Source organism: Pithys albifrons, chromosome 5, assembly GCF_047495875.1.
Source record: "Pithys albifrons albifrons isolate INPA30051 chromosome 5, PitAlb_v1, whole genome shotgun sequence".
Taxonomy (NCBI): domain Eukaryota; kingdom Metazoa; phylum Chordata; class Aves; order Passeriformes; family Thamnophilidae; genus Pithys; species Pithys albifrons.
This window is the reverse complement of record NC_092462.1, coordinates 64,854,246-64,875,852: the sequence shown is the minus strand read 5'-3', so window position 1 is coordinate 64,875,852 and position 21,607 is coordinate 64,854,246. Positions and strand designations below refer to the sequence as shown.

General features: G+C 41.5%; 1 protein-coding gene across 4 annotated transcripts in view; it reads left to right on the top strand.

Annotated features, from left to right (window-relative positions):
* The first annotated feature begins 954 nt into the window (after positions 1 to 954).
* The window catches only part of AFAP1 (actin filament associated protein 1), a 116,764-nt gene continuing 96,111 nt past the window's right edge, over positions 955 to 21,607 (top strand). For all 4 annotated transcript variants that reach the window (XM_071556858.1, XM_071556857.1, XM_071556856.1 and 1 more), the window contains exon 1: positions 955 to 1,052. The gene's annotated coding sequence lies outside the window, so the exon portion shown is untranslated. The remainder of the gene's footprint in view (positions 1,053 to 21,607) is intronic.

Genomic DNA, 21,607 nt, shown 5'->3' with positions numbered 1-21,607 from the left:
AGGAACTTCTCAGGATGAGGAACTTGCATGTGGAATGTTCCCCAAATATTTCTCACAAGAAAACATTTGTGCATCCAACTGTTTAAAGAGAAAGCAAAGAAAAGATGCTCTGACACCCAGCTGGACTAAAGACAAAGAAATATTGTTGCCTTAACTAATGTTCTTCTCTTAGTTACATTCTTCTGTTACCTCAGTTTTCCAATTTCTCTATGGACAGAAAGGAAAATACATGACGTTGTCAAAATTTGAACATGTTTACCCAGGTTGCTCATATGCTTTCCCTGGTTCAACTGGCAATTTTGTTACAAACTGAAGCTTGCTTTAAGCTCTTAGAGGGCACTTTTAATCGATATAGACTTTAGTCTCACTTTTCATTGACTTGTATTAAGCTATACAAAGATGACAGAACCTGATGTTAAATTCATGTTGGGTCTAGACATGATTTTACACCATTTTAACCAAAGGGCTTAAAATTTAGATAAATGCCAATGTACTTGGTATACTCCATATCCACACTTTGGGTTTTTCTCCCACCGCTCAGTGGCAGAACATCTCCTGGGCATGACGGGGAAGGGCATCGGCTGCACTGAGGCTCCAGCTATGGTATCGAAGTATTCCAGCATTTACTCGGGAAGCAAGTCTCTGTCCTCCAAGAAGGCCTCCAGGAGGCTCAGGTTTGATTTGCCTCGCAGGGAGCACTTCGGCTCACCTGCCCCTGCCGGAGGGGCGGAGAACCTGCGTCCCCAGACTCCCCCATACTGCCTGGGAGCTGCTGCGCACACCTGCCCCATCCTGCCCCGCACCCTGGGGCTGCCGCACCTCGACCCCTCCCGGGGGATGCTGCGGGGCCCCCCCGGCCTTTGTTCCGCTCGCTCCGCCCCGCGGGGCGGGGACCCGGCGGGCCGGAGGCGGTGGGACCGGGCGGGCCGGCGGCTCCTCCCGCCCCGCCCGAGCGCGGCCCCTCCCGGCGCGGCTCGGCGCTGGCTGCGCTCCGCGGGCTGGAGCTGCCGGAGCCGCTTTGTGCCGCCACCCGCGGCAGGACGGCCCGAAAGGTAGGAGGGCTCCGGCTCCGCTCGTTCCCCTCCTGCTCCGGGCAGCATCCCTGCCGAGCTTCGCGGGCGGGGAGGGAACAGAGGGGGAGAAAGAAGAGGGAGGGGAAGGGCTGCGTGCAGAAATGGGGCTTTTCCAGCCTCGGCTCCGCTGCTGCTCGAGGCAGCTCCGTGCTAGGAAAGCTGTGGTCTTAGTGGGGAAAAAAAAGACTTAAAAAAAAAAAAGAGTCTCGCTCGTTTGTTGGCCAGGAACAGCACATGGAAAAAGCTGGGAGGGACCCCGGGCATCGGGCGGCGGCGGCTCCCTCCGGCAGCGCGCGCGGGGCGGCCCCTGCCAGGCTCTGAAAGGACGAAAATCCGGCCGAGATCCTCCGGAACGAAGCCCTCTGTCCGCCATCCCGAAACTTGCATCTCTTCCCGGGAAAGGCACCGGCCAGGCAGCCGCGCTGCTGCTTTGTACCGCTGCGAGCTTTTTATTTTCTGCCTTTTGGGGTGGGCAGAGGTGGTCTGACTACAGGCTTGGCCATTTGATCTCGTTTCATCATAGCCAAGAGATTGCATCATGTTATAGTCCTGGAGTCAGTCAGGGCAAAGGCGAACAGAACCATCCTTCCAGATCCATCCCATGGGCTTCCCGGGCCGAGCCCGTTCTTGATTTCCTGTTGAACGGAGGTTCGAGCTGAGGAGCTGCCTGCCATTGGCAGCTGCGGGGGACAGGTCACAGCGACGTGGTTCGGTTTCTTCCACTGAGAGGTTTTTGGAAACCTAACTTTGTCGGTTCTACGCGCGTTGTGTCTTGTGTGTGTGGGTTAGAGGAAACTTGCCAAAGATTTAGGCGGCAGGAAAATAACAGGCGGCAAAAGAGGCAGATAAACGGCCAGAAGCAGGCGTAGCTTTATAACCTGAAAGCTCTCGAGTGGCAGGAGGTGAGTGGATTCAGTCGGACATCCCGCGGAAACCGAGGCATTCACCTGTCCTAAAGGGCAGTGCAGCTGAGAGAATACACACTCTGAAAGGCAAGACAAGGCAGATGTCAGGAGCAGGGAAGTATTGAGCTAATCTCCCCTCTGGATCCTGTATGATCAGTTTGATGCAAACACTTGGTGCCTGATCTGTTTATCATATGACTGAACTTTGCAGCTGAGATCCAACTGTATGTAAATTGATAAATCTCAAAGCCAGAAAGATCCAGTTAAACAATGTACTGCAGTCCAGGACTTCCTAAGATGAGCAATTCTGCTGTTCTTTGTACAGTTCTTTGTTTTGTTCCATGGGGAAAATAAATGTCACGGCCCGTCTTGGTTCAGTTCTTAGAGGTATCCATAACAAGTAATGGTTATTCCATAGCTAGTATCCCACCCTTGCAGGTGCTTGCTGCCGTTTGCTCTGAGTGTTGCAGGACCACTTTCTTATTTCCTGAAAATATCAGTATTTTGTAGCTTTTTTTGTCTGCCTCACTGAGAAGGGTCGGTGCAGGGGGCACAAGGGAACAGCTTGGCAGCCAGATGGATCCATCCATCAGTGCTATCCGATATGGGCACTTGGTGCCCTTCAGTCATCCCTTATGCCTCCTGGTGGTTTCCATGGGAAGAATTGAACAATTATATTCTCCTTTTATACTAACAATTTTTTCTTTTGGAATTGGGGTGGAAGAAGAGCAAATCCTGTGTTAGAGCCAGAGGGAGAGCATCCTGTCTTATGTGGCTATAAGGCACCAGCTGGTTATAAGAATTTGAAATGGATTTGGAAAAGAAGGATCTGTGGTTTTCTTTGTGTGTCAGGATAGCCAGTGATTGTAGTGACAAGCCTGCAAACAGAACAATGAGCAGATGCTCACTTTTTTTGGTGCTGTTTGCCATTTCCCATGAACTTTGTCTGCAAAAGTCAATGTTGTTCCTGAGTCTCAGCTAGATTTTGAAATAAAGGGATTTGGAAGATCTGTGGGGTTGACACTGCAGTATTGAAGCAGTAGTAACAAGGAGGGGGTAAAGTATAACACTTCAATAGATCAGCACTCACACTCTTTTAAGATCTTACAATCTTAATGGAGGTTTTCAGTTTCATCTCCTGAAGCTCTCAGGAGCTGAAGGAATACTGTCAGAGACACAAAAACCAAAATCAAATATTGAAGTCTCAGTGAGGACAGGCTGTATTTGGTATACATATGACTAATTGTGCTGTTCCCTTCAGTGATGCAAAGACAACCTGCTGTAAGCTCAGATCAGGAATTGTCTTGCCTTGCTGGTGACTTCCTTGAGGCATTGCCTGAGGACAAAGAAACAGCAATTCAGGGCTGGTTAATGCAGTCTGGAGTCAACCAATTTAATTTCTGTCCATTTTCAAAAGTTTTATGTCTGATAGGTCATTCAATGGGAGTGTGGTATCCAGGAGCCTGCCTGCTTTGTTCAAAGCAGTGCTCTTTGTTTTGTGAGGAGGGGCTGAGGAGGAGGAAGAGATGTACTTTTTATTCATTTGCAAGGGATCTCTTGCTGAAGCTGGAGGGTGGGATGCAAGGACTTGTGGTTCCAATCTCCTGTACAATTTAGTTCACTTTATTATGGATTTAGTTACAGTAAATCCTACTGTGGCAGTTTTTCAAAAAAATTATGCATCCCTTGCAGTTGTGCAGTTCGGCTGGTTTTAGATGTGAATGACACCTAACTACTGGTATGATTCTGACTTTCCTGACTCATATAGTGTTTCATCTGGCACAGGAACTGTCTGGGCTGGGCAGGTGAGTGTGTTACACACTCAGTAGATACTATTCCAAGTTAATATACTCCTAATGTAAAATGTTCTTAGGCTCACAGTTGAACTCTAATAGTCAAACTCAACAAAAATTATAGAAAGATGTAAGTCAGCCAAAAGACTGCAGTTACTGTGAGCTCCTCACTTTCAGTGAAGGACTGAAAAAGCCAAGTCTTGAATATAATCCTACATCTATAAAGGTTATCTAAAAGGAGTTATTTTCCTACTATGAAGTATCCTCAGCTGATCTTAGGTATATTTAAGTTATCAGTACTATACCAGATGTCTTTTTGGGGAGCGGCTGTTTAAAGCAATACCAAGAACAGTCTGCCAACACCGTGTGAGCAGGTAGGAAAACACGTAGCTTCAATTGCGTGGGGGTGACCCTGAGTGTGGTAAGCAGGGGTTACACCAGCACAGGTGTCTCACTGCACCTCCCCATCTACATATATGTGAAGGTCTTGCAATTATATTGCATTTGCATCAGCGCTGCAAAATAGTGTGTGAGTGCGTGTGTGTAGATATATATACATACATATATATATGCTGTATATATATGTATATATATTTACGCTGAAAAATACTTATAGATTAAATTGCTCTTACTGTACTAGATGATCTTTAAGGTCCCTTTCAACCCAAACCATTTTGTGATTCTATGATACTCTCTGATTAAAAGTTAACTCTTGATTCTCCAGGACTTGAAAGACATGCTGATGTGAGTAATGGTAATGGATAGCATTGTAGGAACATAATTTGGGTTTGTGCAAAGGCGGATATCTCCTGGCAGATAAGAACTAAGTCTTTTGGGACATAATCCCTATTTTCCAGAGATATGGCAAGAATTAAATCCTGAATGGCAGAAAAACAATTACCTCTCTCCCACTTTAACAGAAAGTCAGTCCTGACATGGTGCATAGTAAAGTTTGGCTGCTAAAGGTGCTGAGCCCCCTTAACACAGCAATGTCCGAATGAGCTGATGGTGATTACTTTTCTTAGAGTATCCATTGGAGAATATACTAGGCTGTGAAAAGGATGAATCAATATCTGTTGTATATTTTACCAATGTTCATCAAGAAATCTAGGAAAGAAACTCTTAAGAGGATTTTATCTGCTTAGTTTGATTTTGTATAGTTACTGCTCTTTACATGTGGTAGTATTTTAAAAATTGATGGTGCATATTTGACAGTGAAATAACCAAACTATATAGGACTGTCTTCACTCAATCTCTTTCATAAACTGAAAAAGAAAAAAAATCATAAAATCCGTGTATTGTTCCTTTCATGGTGACATAGTTGTGGGATTTTTTGACTGTCGTGGGGACTTCTGCTGCCAGTATCTCTCTGCCATCATGTATTTTTGAGATGAGTGATAAAGGCTGTCTTTCTCTAAGACAGAAGTTGTTAATGGCCTTACTGTGCCAAAATCTTTATCAGTACAAAATGCTGAATAAAAATATTTCCATCCATTAATGGTGAGTGCCAGAAAACAGTACACAAGCGGTTTCAAATTTAGTCTGTAATGTAGCTGATGCCTCCAAGATAACAACATTTTACCCCCAAGAAACACAACACGTTGTGTATGTGAGGTAATTGCTATGAGTTGCACTGAATATATATTATTCATTAGGGGACTGTCATTATATCATGTTTGTGAATTCCCCAAAGTCTCTTACCACTGTCCTCATCACATCTCAACATCTATGGATAAAAGGATTTTGGTGTCCTACTTGGCTGACTGGTGCTCTGGCTTGCTGGTAGCCACTTTGAATAAGCATGCTTGCCTGGTTAATTTAAAATGGATGGACTTTGGGAAAGATGCTTAAATGTATTTGCAGTATCAGAGATAGCACTCCTTCATAGGGAATATGTAGTGGTATGTTATCTCTGTTTTGCAGAAAAGCAGATAGTAAAAGCTCTTTCATATGCTGCTTTCATGCTAAACTACTCTGCACTGTCTTCAAACTATAAAGGCTCAATATTTGGCCAGTTGCTGTGGATGAATTTTTTTTTTTTGTCCATTACAGTAGGTTTAAGTATCTCTTTGAAACTTATCTGGTCTCTCATCAGTTACACATGCTTATGGCATTCCTGTTCGAAATTGGAATAGAGGATGAGGCAAGGGTAAGGAGGGAATTTCCCTGTTATTAGCAATTAGTCGATCCAGATTTTCCAGATTTTATTTTCCTGTACAATTTTTTTACCAAGAGCAGCTGCAAAGAAAGAATTACACTGTGACCTTCACAGCACTTTTTAATGCTGTCATCAATCAGAACTGGCAGGAGCTTTATCACATCTATCAGTGTGGCTCATAAGCCACATGCTGTCCAGTCTGGGGAGGGAAAACAAACAAACAATGGGAGCTACTGTAGAGTTTGTTTAAAATAAAACAACCAGGAGCGAGCTTTCCCCATATGTGCCAACTTTGTAGGCAGATTTCTATTTTTACCGTGTGCTGTTGGGCTGATTAATAAAATATGATGATTATAAAGCAGTGGAAGAGACTTCCACTGCAACTCAATGGCATTGACAAACCATTCATACACCATTGCGGCTTCAGCCTTTCTCAGGCGATGCTCTTCAGTCTCGTTCTAATCCTCAGCATTATTTTTACTAAGGAATTGATGCAGTGAGATTAATTTAGGTGTTTTCTGCACATGTAAATGTTAGGGAATAAGTAAGTGTTTTCAGATGTCTCTGATGCTTATGTGAAATAACACAGCTTGCTCAGATTAAGTGGTTTGCTCTTTTTTTTGTGGGAACATGTGTGCCTTTGCAGGACACTCTAGGTCTCTTCCAGAGGCAAGTTCATAACGTAGTGGCCAAGGTCAGCTGCTCAGCTGCAGCATCTCCTTTTTCAACACACAGAACTTTATTAACACTTTGTATGTGGTTAGTTTGTTTTCTGGTTGCTTGGTTGGTTTTCCCTACTGACCTTGATCTGGTTTTGGAGTTTAACTAAAATTTAAAACATTTTGTGTTCTTGGTTTTTTTTCATTGCTACACCAAGTTCACTTCCATTTTCCAATTCCCTTGCTCTCCTTTCCTTGCCAGCTGCAATAGGTAAAACTTCCTTTCTTTCCAGGGCTCAGTACAGTGGCAGGTTGACAGGTTGTCACTTTGTGCCTGACTTCCTTACAGGCTAAGTCCTTGCTGAGAGGTAGATAGGAGAGCAAGAAGCAATAGGGACAGGCAGAATTGCTAGTGTGTAATTTGATCTGCCTTCATGGGCATATATTTATATATATATGATATATACCAATATAAGTGTAGATGTATATAGATAGAGTGTGTATACGTGTAGGTGATAAATGTTAGAGCTGCCTTTGTTGCACAGGTTTCCTGAGAAAAATGGCTAATTGCTAATTAATAAATATATTTACTGTTTTACTTTCAAGTGAAAGATTAAGGCCCAGAGCTTCACACTGGTAATGTTGATGGCCAACAGCAGGGTATGATCTGTAATTTTTGTGGGTTTTTTTGACCAGCCAGCTCTTGGTGGAAGCTGTCTTTGTACCACATTTGGGCAGGGAAGTTTGGAATGCCATGTGAAATGAGCAATAGCAGGTGCAAGGAAAATTCTCATAAAATGTAAAATACATTTAACAAAAGGTTATCTACTCTGTCAGGGGAAAAAGAAACATGTGAACTGGCTAGGTGCTTGTGGAAATAATGACTTTTGTGGTTTTCCTCTGGGTGTGCTGTGTCAGTTTGACAGATTTTATAGCCCCAGCTGCTGAACTGGCACTAGGCAGGGCACTGGCTGTGGTGCTCAGTCCCTGCCCCAGAGACCGGCACCCCCGAGGGAGAAGGAGCCTGCCCAAAACTATGCTGCCTGTTGTCTGTCTTCAAAGGCTAGGGCTGTCCCTGAGGATTTTGGCAGCCAAGGGAAATGGTTTGACAGATAGACAGACAGACCTTGTGTGGTTTTAGATGGTGCTTTCAGGTGCTGTGTGGCAGTGGTGCTCATCCTCACTCGTGAGCTGGCACCAGAACTCTGGGTCCCTGCTCAGCACCAATGCCTGAGCAGGGGATGGATGGTGCCAGAAGGGGCTGAAACTCTGGACCATGAGTTCCAGCAGCTGGTCACCACGGTTGCACAAACACTTGGTAGAGGGTTTTAAGAGGCCAAAGCCATAAGTGATCCTGTTCCAGCAGCAGGATGAAGAGAGTGAATCCTGCCAGCAGGAATTGGTTTGAGGAGCCAAGTTCTATGTCACCGTTTGGGGGCTCCTGCTTCAGAAGCTGGCTGACTCCTGCTGGGCAGACCCTGCAAGCAAGGTGGGCCACAGGGAGGAAATAATAGAATGGCAGGAGCTGAAAATGGGAGAGATAATGTAAAAGGCAAAGTGATGACTTCAGGAGCAGGGCTGCTGAAGTGTCACCAGGGCAGCAGTGGTTGGAGCTGAGCTGCAGAGGGGCCACTCTCTGATGCTGTTCTGCTGCTAGATCTTAGCATAGATCAAACAGAAAGAAATTGCCCTTGTGCAGAGTGGGATTTATTCTTGTAAGCCAGTCTGTGGTGGGGAATAGAGTGAAATACTGGATGTTGTCACTGGCTGTAAGAGATAAAGGTTGAAGAAAATAAATACCTGAAAATGTTAGAAGCTCAGCGATTTTCAGCTCTGTTAACACACAGCATTATCAAAAGAAATACCCTTTGGAAAAGGAAAATCTGTTCTTCTTGGAGGGGGGAAAAGTGTGCAAGCTGAGCAGCTTCTGTGAATATACAGAACTCTTCTCCTCAACTGATCCCTCTGTCTGCACCATGTGTTCTATTAAGACCATGAAAAGCTGTGAGTCTCCTTAGATTGGGGGTGATGGGTGCGTTGTGGGTCCTTCAGGAAGAACCAGTAGAGCTGAAAAGAGACAAGAGGCTAGGTCAGGCCATGGCATTTTGTTTTAAGCTTAACAGGAATGAAATCCACCCTGAAGAGTCTTGGGGAAAATTCTGGATGTGGGCCAGTATGAATAATGCTGAGTGCAGGTGGGTGGGACCCCACCTGGTTACAAAAACAATCCTATTTACAAGACTAGTTATTTCTTCTGAGAAAAGAGATATTTAACAAGTAAGGTTTCATTTAAAAGGAAAAAAAAACAGTTGGAAACCTTAAAAAAAACAAACCCAACTCAAAAAACCTAAAAGTCTCTCACTTCAGAAATTAATGAAAACAAACCCCCAAACAAGCAGACAGCTGAAAGCACACACCAAAAAACTCAGATAAACAAAACAAGTGTCCTCTGGGGAAAGGAAGAGTTGTTCCCTCCCTGGGAAAGTTTGTCTGTTCCTGTGTCTTGTAAACTTTTCATCTTCTCTGGGACTTGCTGTCCTTGGTTTGTCTTTTTCAGCTTTTTTGTCTTCTTTTCTAGAGCTCAGAAAAGTCTTTATGTGAGCAGTAGGCTTTAAGTAAATGAGTGACGAGTGCTGTACCTCAGGGGCTGGTAGTGGGACCGGTCTTTGTCAGTGATATGGACAGTGGGATTGAGTGCACCCTCAGCAAGTCTGATGGTGACATCAAGCTGTGGTAGTGTGGTTGATGTGCTGGAGGGAAGAGATGCCACCCAGAGGGACCCAGACAGATTGGAGATGTGGGCCTATGTGAATCTCATGTAGTTAAGCATGGTTATTAGCAGCCTTCCAGTACACAGTGGGGCCTACAAGACAGCTGCAGAGGGACTTTTTGCAAGGATATGAAGTGATAGGAGAAGGGTCAATGGCTTTAATCTTAAAGAAAGTACGTTTAGATTAGATATTAGGAAGAAATTTTGTACTGTAAGGGTGGTGAGCCCTGGCAGAAGTTGCCCAGAGGGGTTTGGATGCCTCATCTCTGGAGGTGTTCAAGACCAGCCTGTATGGGACCCTGAGCAACCTGGTCTAGTGGAAAGTGTCCCTGTCCTTGCCAGGGCTGTTGGAACAAGATGGTCTTTAAGGTCCCTTCCACCCCAAACCATTCTATGAATGATCTTATTTGACATCAGTGAGATTAATCCTTGGGGTTGGACACACTTTTATGCTTGTCTGCTGACTGTGAGTTCCCATGGACAGAACATGTGCAAGTGTACTGACCCTGTATCAACCCTTCTGCCCCCAGAAGCATCCCACCCACTGACCTCCACATGGCTGCAGCTTGGAGCCATCAAGACACCTTCCCCTTGTGACAGCCACATCCTGAGTGTTATTCCAGAGCTGATCTGAATCAAACTGTATCCAACAAACCCAAAAAATGCAGCAGTTAATTTTAATGTAACTCAAGTTCCAATTACTTTCCTGGTCACTGCTGTTCCCATCTGTCTGTCTGTCTGCAATGACTGAGCCTCACAGTCTCTCAATACTGCAATTTCCTTCACATCCCTTTGGATCTTCTCTTTTATTGTTGTTTACAAAACATTGAGCCTAGATTTTGTATATGTGGAAAATCTTGCTGAGAGCTGTCCCTTCTTTGACCTCATCTTCTCCAGATCTCTCATTTTTTTGTCCTCTTGCTTATAGTCCAATTATGTAACTTTAAAAAGTGATTTGAGTGTAAAAAAATAAGCTGTAGTGAAATCTGCCTGTAAACAGTAGCTCTCTCTACAATCCAAGGGCAATTAGAGGTACATGTAGAAGGCCTATATGACTGTCTGCCCCAAAGAAACAGCTAAAATACTGATTAAATTATTACAAGGAAAGCAAAACTTGTCTTGAAGAAGTAGGATGTTTAGGGATTTTTAGACTTCTTCAACCCTTTTCAAATACTTCAACTTTTTTCTTCATACCACAGTAACATCTTTTTAATCATTATGGAACTAGCTCTGCTGTACTTACACTTGGGGATTGCTTTCTAGTTTATGGTCAGCACATCTGCAGGCTCCAAGATACAGGGTACAAACTCAGATTGCCCTGAAGTTTATTGTACTTTATGAGAGCAAAGGGTGAAATATGTCTTTGAGACTTGGGGTCATCTGGGCTAAGTTTCCTGACATACCAGCATTTACAAAAAAAGCCCCAGCTGTTCTGGGGTTTTCTGCCAGCTTTATAGAAAAACAACCAAACAAAGAAAAAGTACTCTGCCAAATAGGGATCAAACCTTAGCTTGGTTTGAGTGTGCTTTAAGTAGTCTCAGTCTTTGCATTGACACTGGTTAAGTTCTTTCTCTTCAGGGAGCTAACTTGGAAGCAGTATTTATGAACGAGCCAGCCCTTTCCCTGCACATTGCTGTAGGGAAGGGCTGCTTCCTACTCAGGTCTAAGTGCTTCCCTTGGTGAGATAGGATCTGAACAACCCAGAGCAAGACCTAAATGTAAATAGCATGGAAGATATGCAGCTTTCCAAGGTGTGATTGTGGAGTTGTTCTTGGCCAGGAGGCATCACCTGGATTATACAGTCAACCAGCTGAGCCAGGACCAGAGCTGCCCAGAGATAACAAAGCTGCAACATGCCCATGCTCAAGCTAAAGTTTGAGTTATATAGAGAGAGCTAAAGATGCTTGTGCTCTTCTAGCAGGTTGTCATCAGTGACCTACAGAGCACTTGGTACCTCAGAGCAGCTCTTTACTTGTTAATAACTCATAAAAAATTAATGACTTCATGATATGGAATGGGGAGTAAGGACTGGAACTGGCAGACATTTGGGGTGCAAAGGGAAGGAGAGAACTGACAGGCTGCCTGAACACTTGAAATAAATGCAAAATAAAGTTGTAAGGATTTTGGTACACTAGTCATCTCTCTCATCAGCCCTGCTAGTGCCTTAGCACTCCCAAGCTTTCAGTACAAAGTCATAATCTTCACTTTAGTGAAATACGTAGGAGGGAGAGAAGCATGTAAGAATCCTGTAGCATCTTTTTCGTTTATTGCTATTGTCACTGCTGCTTTATAAGCTTTCATCTTAACTCCTGCAACCTTAGTGAGTTTGGGAACACTCCTAAGTTCTGGGATAAACAAGCTTTTATCTACTTTACCTGGAAAAAAAATTTTGACATAATGTTGGGTGTTACATCCATAAGCCACTTGTCACACCACATCTGAACTGCAGTTTGCAGGAAATAGCTCACCTACCCCTTCTGTCAAGCAGGCTGTGGGGTAAACCTCTCAGCCCTGCACTCCTTACATGAGTGGTGTCACTCAATGCTGTACTATTAGCTGTTAAAATTACAGAATGTGCCCTTCTCCCAGTGAGCCAGTGCAGAAGAGCTGTGCATGTTTTCTCTCTCCCTGCCGTGGGACATGCTGAGACTCTTCACACATATGTCATTTTTCTTTGATTGCATTCACTAGGGTCAGCTATAAGAGGGTCATGACCATCCTGGATCAGTTCACTTAATTACAGTAGTCTGCCAAAATAATTCTTCCCCTATTCAGTTCAACTGCACCCAGTGCAATGAAGCAACAAAAAGTATGTGTGTAATTCCAGAAGACTCTTATCAGCTCTAGGAGGGGTGGAACAAAGTATGACTCTGTGTGTACCACAGCACTTCACATGTTGTTTTGTTACGGTTAATACTAAAGAGCATTTTTGCATAGTTCAGAAAAGTACAACGTAATATTGAGCAACTGTTCCTTGTGGTGAGTCTGCCAGGCTGTAACTACATGGAAACAGAGAAAGGGCATGACAAGAAGGGTTTTCCTTGGACTGGAGAAATCATTGTAAGTGGTATCATTCTTCAAAACTGTAGTTGTTGGACAACATCTGATGTAAGCTTACCTAGGAAAATACTGCATTCATCTTGCCACTGTTTCTTTATTAAAGTGAGAATTTCTTCCTGGTGATATTTTTGTAAGGAGGAAACTCCACATTTACCAGTGGAAATTGTCCAAAGCAGAAGGAGAAAATGTAATTTCAAACTGTTAAGAACAGAATTATAAAAACCACCTGGAAAAATAAATGTACAGTCATTGCTGATTTTACATGTAAAGTGCACTGTAGTAAACCAAATAGAGCATTAAATAATTGTATTCATTTTTTAATATGGCATTATAACCAGATGATGCCTCTTTCTTCCTGTGCTTAAGAAATAGCATCCATGCCTACAATAACTCTTTCTTTGCCTGTAGGCAAGTGAATTTTTGTCATTGACTAATAACAGAAAGATCAAGGTCTTGGGACCCTAATAATAGGACTACTGGGAGATCACTGAACGCCAGCAGAGAGCCCTTTGAGTAAGAATTTTCATTGTCTGCTGCCATTATCTTGTTTTACATTTGGCTTGTCTGCTGGCTTCTGACTAGTAGTGAAGATTACTAGAATCTGGGCTTTTGAGAATCCCATTATTTTCCTTTCTTTATCTGATCGCACCATGGAATTATGTCACTGAATTCAAATTCTGACAGTGGTACACTGTGTGTCCTGGATGATTAAAAGCTCTGTCAGCAGCAAGTTGTATGTTTTTTAATTTGAGGATTAGAGAACTACATCCCATCTGCTCCAAGTGTGAGGGCTAAGAAATGGCATTACCATGTCAGTGAAACAGTCGTGAAGTGTGTATTAACACTATCGAATGGATTGATTTGGGTAGTTTTCTATTGCCTGAGCTTCTTCATACATGCACCCATGTTCAGATTCTTTCAACGCAAGAACTGTGAATTCTGGGTAAATAATGTCTCACCAGTCTTTTTGGTCTGTAGTTATTGTAGGATTTTTACTAAGACACTTGTCAGGTCAGATTGCTGTCAGTTTCCATATTAAAAATAGTAACTTCTGAAGGGAAAATTTAGAGGAGTGTATTGATTGAGACTGATAGCTGCTTTTCCAAATGATCATCTATCAGCACCTAGTCATAGCAACATAGGATGGCCTCACTCTTAGCTGCCTAGTCCAAAGGTGAGGATATAAATGCTGGAGTTTTTCTGTACACATGACACATAAATATCCTAGCCCAGAACAATCATATGAATTATTATTTATGCTTATGCTTGTTCTTAAGCAAAAGCCTGCCCCACACTGGAGATCTTTTGGATTTGGCATACATTCATGTCTGAATGGTACCATATCCTCTATGTATGATTGTTTGCTATCTTTTTTTTTTTTTGGTCTTGCCTTGCGTTGCCTTACTCTGTATTTGATTGAATACCTGCATCTGTTGTTAATTTTCATGTGTGATGAACTTATGATAGGCTCAGCATCCCAAAAAATTGCTTTAGAAGACAAATGGTGAGCAGGTTTCCCCATTGTAAGAAATGAGACAGAGATGCTCCATCATGGAGATTTTCAGTCCCTTAGTACAGTCTTGCCAATGGGAGTTTTTTGGGGTCTGCTTTTTTATTAAAAGACCGTGGCTAGAAATTATGTAGAGCATTTCATTTCAGATCACTGTCAATCCCTTTCCCTCAAAGACAGAATGCAACTTGACATGTGCAACCAAAGGCAAAGTGAAGCAGAGGGCAACCAACTTGGACATTGATTAAAGAGGAGAATGATTGCAAATACCAATAAGATTTGTAAAATAAATGTGTTGATGCTTATCTATATTGGGTGTAGAAGAGCAGTAGTGGGATACAGAGAGGTAGTAAAGGGATATATAACTGCGTTATTTAATGTACTGTGGGGGTGGAACTAAACTGCCATGACTGATGTTGGTAGGTTAGGAACAGTGAAGGTACTGAGTGCAGTGCAAACCCTGCTTATCTATGGGACTTGAGGGAATAGGCTTGCTGTTTGTTAAAACCATTTTCATTATGTTTGTGGTGGCCTGTTGTGTTTGCTGTTCTTGATAGATGGACAGCAGCTACAAGCCAAAAATGCCTTCTTTCCTTCCTCCCTTTTCTTAGGACAGTAGGATGAAATGTTTCATTTATGCATCAAATCTGTTATGTTTTTCACACTACAGTTTGAGGCTGGGAGAAAAAAACCATTATGAGTCTGTGACAGGAAGAAGCCAAAGTTAAATGAGAATGTATTTTTATGAAGTAATGTTACGTTTACTAGTCTTGGAGATTAGCATTTGGAAATGTGCTTCCTAACTGAGAATAAAGTGTTTTACTCTATTCACATCTAAATTAAGACTCATCTATTGGTACTTGGAAGGCACTAAGAAAAACACTCACTTGGACCATCTGTTGAAAAAATGGGAATAGGAAGCTAAATGTCATCATATGTTCATGAGTCCTGCCTGTCCCTGGCTCTTGCATCAGCAGCTTCAAATGAATGCTGAGCAAGTCTCAAACTGAGGAGGCTCTATGTGAGCTCTGCTGTGGCTCCCAGTGGGGACACTTAATGGGTTCTTCAGAAAATGTAAGTCTAGATGTTTCTCTTGCTTCTGCTCTCAGCAAAACTGGTTAAGCACAGGTAAAAGATGACACAAAAAAGATAAATAGTATTTGCACTATTAAATATACTTATGAATATAACATCACTAAACAACCTTCCAACTGTATTTAAATGACTTAGTGTAACGAGGAAGCTCTTTTTCACTTTCTTTTTAGTAAATTGGGATCAGATTTCCAAATGAAATGTGAAAGTTGATAGGCACTTAGAGTGGGATACATCCTGCCTTACTCAAGCCACATATGGGAGAGCAGGTCTACAGCTGACCTCCTTCCCTGCAGACCTAATTTTCAATGAGGGAATAGAAATTGGCTTCTCTAGGATGTAATTAATCTGATGTGTTCTAGATGTCTATTTTAGGAAGCCTACATTTCTCCATAAACTGTGTATTGAGCCTAGGGCAACTAGCTGAGATACAGATGACTGCATTGTAAGCCTTGGCATTTAGTCAGAGGAATGTCACCGCTAGAACTCAAATGGCCTGCCTCAGCTTTCAACCCTATAAAATGACTAATTCTTCCAAACTAAAGGAATTTATTCAGGAGGCTTAAAACAAGATGATCATTCTTTGCATTTGCATATATAAGCATACTCCTAATTTGGGTTTACTCGGTGCTTACAAAAAGGTCTGTCACAACATCTTTGCATGGCCTCTTCAGGGCTTTGACGGCTCATGGGACTCAGTGGAAACATCTTTGAAAAGAGACTGGAAATACAAGAATGATGACAGATTCTTAGTAAATGAGGTTTATGATATAAAATTCTTAGCAGTGTATTTCTGGGCATTGCTATATAATTTTAGTTTTCTGCTTTGTGAGTAATTTGACATATTGGTCTCATATAAGATGATTTGCATTCCAAATGTGAGTTCATTCAGCTGTGAGAGTTTTACTTAGACTGCTGTTGTTAGTGCCTAACTAGTTAAGATGTCTTGCATTTGGGTGACTGAGGTCCTTAATCTTCAATAAACCAGAAATAATTAGTTTTGTTGACACTGTTTAAAATTTAAAAACAAAAAAAAATGCAATCAAATCACAGAAAAACATGTTCTCAAGACACAAAGAGTGAAAAAGAACTGATTCTGTAGTGACTCGGGAGCTAGGACATGGGACAGTACACTTAGAATTGGGGAAAATTTTGTTGCTTGTGTCCTTGAAAAAGAGCACGTTAGAGATTGTAATTTCTGGGAAGCTGAAGTATCTGGTTTAATCAGTAGGTTTACTGATCCGTTTAAAGATGAATCCTACATCTGAGCAATGTCAGGGATTTGGAACTTTGACAGACAGTCCAGGGAGGATCCATGCCTTGGATTTATTACCAAAACCCAGTTCTTTATAAGTATGCTGCAGATTTGGACAGGAAGATAGCTAAGATAATTGAGAAATATGCCTTTCTTTAGCAGAAAACCATATATGAAATATTGCATTGTAAAGTGGCCTCCTTAAAGATTGTTTTTTAATCAAACTCACATTTGTTTTGGTTCTTATTATATACTATATTATATTACATATTAAATACATTATATATTATATATATCATTCTTAGGTAGTTTAATGGAGCAATACTTTCCATAGAATATAGAGGAAATTTAAATAGAGATAGCTGGAAACTGTAAACCTGCAACAGCACTCAAATGACTCCAGTGGGAAATGAACACCTATAAAAACAGGGGTTTGCCCATGAGATGCAATCAAGCAAAGTTCTTTGCACATGTGTGTGTTTGCATTGAAATCAATGGGAAAGTTCAGAGGCATAAATATGTTTATTAACAGGGCAAAAGTTCCAGTGAAACTGCAGACCTCTGAAGATGCCGAGCGCCCTGTGAAGCTCCTTCATTCACCCCTAAGGCAGACAGTGTACATAACCCATGTTCTCTATTTCTTTGGTGGTTGACATTTGTTTGCTGGTATCAGCCTTTGTCTGACTTCTTGTTGCTGTTTAAATCTTAAAAATAGTTCAAAGACTTAAAAATAGCTTAAGCTGTTTTTATAAGGAGTGTAGTTCTTCATCACTGCTTCAGGCTGAATAATTGCTGTCTGGCTGCATCGTGCTTGTATTACCTATTGTCGGTGACCTCCCAGAAAGATTCAATAGTGTTTGAAACGTGATGATTATTCCTGTATTGTTATATCTAAATAATTTTTGTTGAAAGAAAGAGATAAGTTAAATATTATTAAAGCTGGAGAGGGTAGAGTGTTTTTCAGAAAGTGGTATTCATAAACACATCACATTCACTTGAGTGCAGACCACTATGTGGTTGCTGTTTAATTTAGGTAAGCATGCATGTACGTGTTCTTTACAAGGGCTTTTGATATGCTGAGCAGCTGGAGTTTATGTTAACAGTCTACATTAACCAGAAAGGCAAGATAGAGCTAAATTGGGGCATCAAGCCTTGGTAAATATTTTCGTGCTTTTCTCAAAACTCTATTTCTGTATAAAGACCTTAGATGCAACAAAATGCAGAGGATTGGGTGGGGATTGATAATTTTAAGTGCAAGGGGCAACCTTCTGGAGACACCTCCCTTTCGCTATTGACCTTGATTTGGAAGAAACTGGTTTATACTTGCAACCATGTAGAACATAGGTGCTTATACTTCACTTCATAAGGATATTAGTAAATATTACATTAAATAGGACTGCTTGATTTAAAACTAATTAGCAACTAGTCTTCTCCCCTGGGAAGTAATGAGATCTGACCTATTAATCCAGTAAAATGTATTACAAGTTAGTCCTGCAATAAAACCACATACTGTTTGACCAGCCTGCATTGAGAGAGGCTCTCATTTTCCAAAGGGTGGAAACATTTACATTTTTTTCTTCAAGCAACCTTATTTGCTGACCACAAATACATCTGGGCAGAACCAGCCCCAGCTTCTTAATAGATGACTAACTGGTGCTCATCCCTCATACTCTCTCTTGCTATTCTGATGAGCTAAACAATATGTATGTATGTATCTAATCTATTTATCTATCTGTATAAAAATAAAAGTATACTCCAGATGTTCTTCTTGGGTCAGTGGAGGATGTCTGAGAGAAGCCATGCTGTGAAATGACACTCAAATCTCTGTCACTGCACTGCCTCATCCCTGGCACTGAAAATCCTGGCTAACATTCACCTCTAAGTCTTTGCAGTGGACCTTATTCTTTTTCACTTAATTTAGAAAAGCTTGCCCACTTTTCCTGAGGCCGTGATGGAGCTGTTGGATTTTGATGCAGAAACAGAAGCACCAATTAAAGCTAGATAGTGCTTCTAGTTGAATGAATTGGTTTAGCTGTGGGTTAGTTGTGGGGTCAGAAAGATACAGTTACTTAAACCATATTATGAACAGCAGGTCATATATATTGTATGTGTAGTCTCTTATGTTAACACCTCTGCATGCATTTATATTGTGTTACAGACATCCATAGATAGGCAACTAAAAATACAATATATGTAACCCATTGCAGAGGAATTCTGAAAGCCTTCATGAGAAATTTCTTCCTATAACTTCAGATTCCTTCTATTTTCTGGAAACACCAAAACATTCAACCTTTCCACACTCCATCCTTAAAGGGTATAGGTTCTTTCTGTTTGTTTACGTGTTGGAGTTTATTGGCATTTTTGTTTTGGTGTTGGTGGTGTGGGGTGTTTTTGTTTGTTTCTTTTGTTTGTTTGTTTGTTTTTAATTTACTGCTTTCATTTTCCATGCTTCTCCTGGATTTCAAAACCTTGCCAGAAGTTATTTTTAAAATTGGTCACTCCACTTGGTTGTTACATGTCAGCACAATTCAAAATACTTGTCAACTATTTTTCCAGTAAATATCTTCATAAATTCGTCTTACAGTGTGAGAGTATGTATGTGTTTTCTAGTATTACTGCTGCTTCTATAAGGGTTGAGTAACATTGTTGAATCATACTTCTAGGAAAGAAGAATGTAGTGTTAACACTGTTGTATCCAATTTCACCTGCAGAACAATTTCCTGAGGGTTAAAACACATCAGAAAATTAAATAAGTCCCCTTGAAATGTAAGATATGAATAACCATGCATTCCTTCATCACGACATTTGTTTATCCAGTTGCAGTCTCATCTGTTTAATTATCAAGTAGAAACACAAAGTTAAAAAGATAAAAAGTAAAGGGTAGTTATGATTGCCCACTGGTTCATTATTATAGTATGTAATCGCTGCTGAATTGTATTTATTGACCTTAAGCCAAATTTCAGAAGGGAAAATACACAATGTCCCTAATGTAAAACATTAAATACTACAGGACTATTTAATTCTCATAGAAATATTCAGAATGAACTTTCCTAGTCTTTGCATGGTTACTTTGTATTCTTTAAAAGCACAGTGTTACATTGTTGTAAGAGCAGATAATACTTTCCGCAGAGATGCAGGATAACACCCCTGATAGGAATTCACTGCCCCAGGGAGGAGAAAGATAAATATGTGAGCCTACTTGAAGCTATTGCTTTCCTTTGAAAATAATTATAACATTTAGGCTCTTGGTGACATTGCCTCTGGTAATTTCAACAGTTTGGAGTGTCTGAGTGTGTTTCACATATAATACACAAGAGTATTTTGCATATGTGTTTAATGAATACCATTTATTCCTTCAGGTGTTTTGTTACAGTATGTTCTACGCAGCCCCAAGTTTTTCTGTCCAAATCATGCATGCTCCAAGAAGCTTGAGTACACTGCATAATAAAAACAGCCTTCCTTTTGCTCCCACATAGCTACTGAGTCCTTCAGATAAACAAGGGAAACCCCATAGGAGTTGGGGCTCTTCTCTGAGGAGCTGAGAGTCAGCTGCAGCCTTCCTGCCATGCCCTGAGTGCCTGACCCAGGAGACAGAGATGTTTTCTCCCACCACTTTCCTTCCCATAGCTGTCATGCTTCCACCCACAGCAACATGAGGATAGTCACGTATGTACATGTATATTTGTGGAAAGAAAAATATATATATGTGCACATGTATGGGACTAGCCCGTGTGCAGAGAGTCCCTTCCAGTGTTAACCATTATGTGACATCTACACCAGAGACTGTTGTTTCAGAATACCTTTAAATCTAAATGCTGGCTGCTACTACAAGAGGTGATGCAACTCACCCTCCCTTTCTTGTTCTTGCCCTGCATGGACACCAACAGAAGCTCCTGCAGGCACATGGTGAACTGTCTTCATGCCCTCCTCCGGCTCACTCATGGCCCAGAATTGCTAATCTTGGCCCAAGGGAAGGCATAAAAATGAGGGGTCAGAGATGACATCAGTCCGTCTCAGTAGCCCAGGTTAACTTTTAAGTTTTTAAAAAACCACAACTTGCAGGAAAGGCAGGGATGAAAAAAAGCAGAAATAACCATCTAATTCAAAATTCAAACATATTTGCACACTTGTACATGCTTCTTTTACTTGTACAGACCGAACTGAAAGTCATCATCTCAGAAAGTGATCTCATTATCTCAGAAAGTGACTCTCCAGTTGATGTGTTCTGAGAGTTTGGGTATCTCATTTCAAGGAGAACATCCAGCCTGGCTGAAGGATTGCAAGTTCTGTAATTAGGAAATAGTTAAACTGAAAGCACCTTGTGTTCATCTTCGAAGGGAAGGAGGGAGGTGGAGAGAGCATCAACAGTTTTTTATGTTCAATTGTACATCTTATACTATCTCAGTGTATAGGATTTATCTCATGCCAGTCTAAAGAGAAGTAGATGAATACCTTTGGAATTTAAACTCTTGACAATGTCAGAATTACCTTTTGTCCTGACTTTTCCTGGTTTATTATTTGGATGATATGTTACAGCTACTCTCTAAGTAACTGCTACTCCTTGACAGGCATCAGTAAGATTCCTTAAGAACTCGATTTCTTCCCACTTAAACAGTACCTGACACGACGAGATCCAAATCATTACTGAGAAACACTTATTTCCTGTGAAAATGATATCCTGTGATAAACTAAGCAGAAAGAAGAGGAGGGTCTTAGGGCAAGATTATTTACTTGTAGCTCTGCATAAGATTTTTTACTGCTAAGCCTTTCAAACTCTGCTTGGTTAAGAGCTCTGGCATACCCTTAGCGGCCAGCTGAAATTAATGCTACCCATGCATGGCTGAACTAGTGATTCAGCTGCTGAACTGCTGTGACATTTAAATACTAACCAGAAACAGGGATCTTTTGCATTAATGTGACTCTTTCAGCCACAATGGCTCACTGGATGAAATAAGACCAGTACAGCTTCCATGTGTGTGGAAGAGGGAGACTGATATCCTTGGCAACTGTGCCAAAGTATGTCCAAGCCCTCAGAGATCTGTCATTCTTTTGAGATGAGCTGATTTTGAAGGGCCTATGTAGTGTCTCCTTACTTCTGCATTTTTCCTCCTGCCTGAACTTATGTAGCAATTCAGGACTGAGAGAAAAGAGCCAATAACCCATTATCTCCACTCCATAATTAGGCTTTGTCACGTGTCCACTTCTTTACAACTCACCAATTTGTCGTATTAGCAAAGAACTGTTTCCTCATCATAACCTTTCATATCATGAAAGGATATGGTCAGCTGGACTGTATCTATATTGTCACTGTTAATACTTCAGACAGATACAG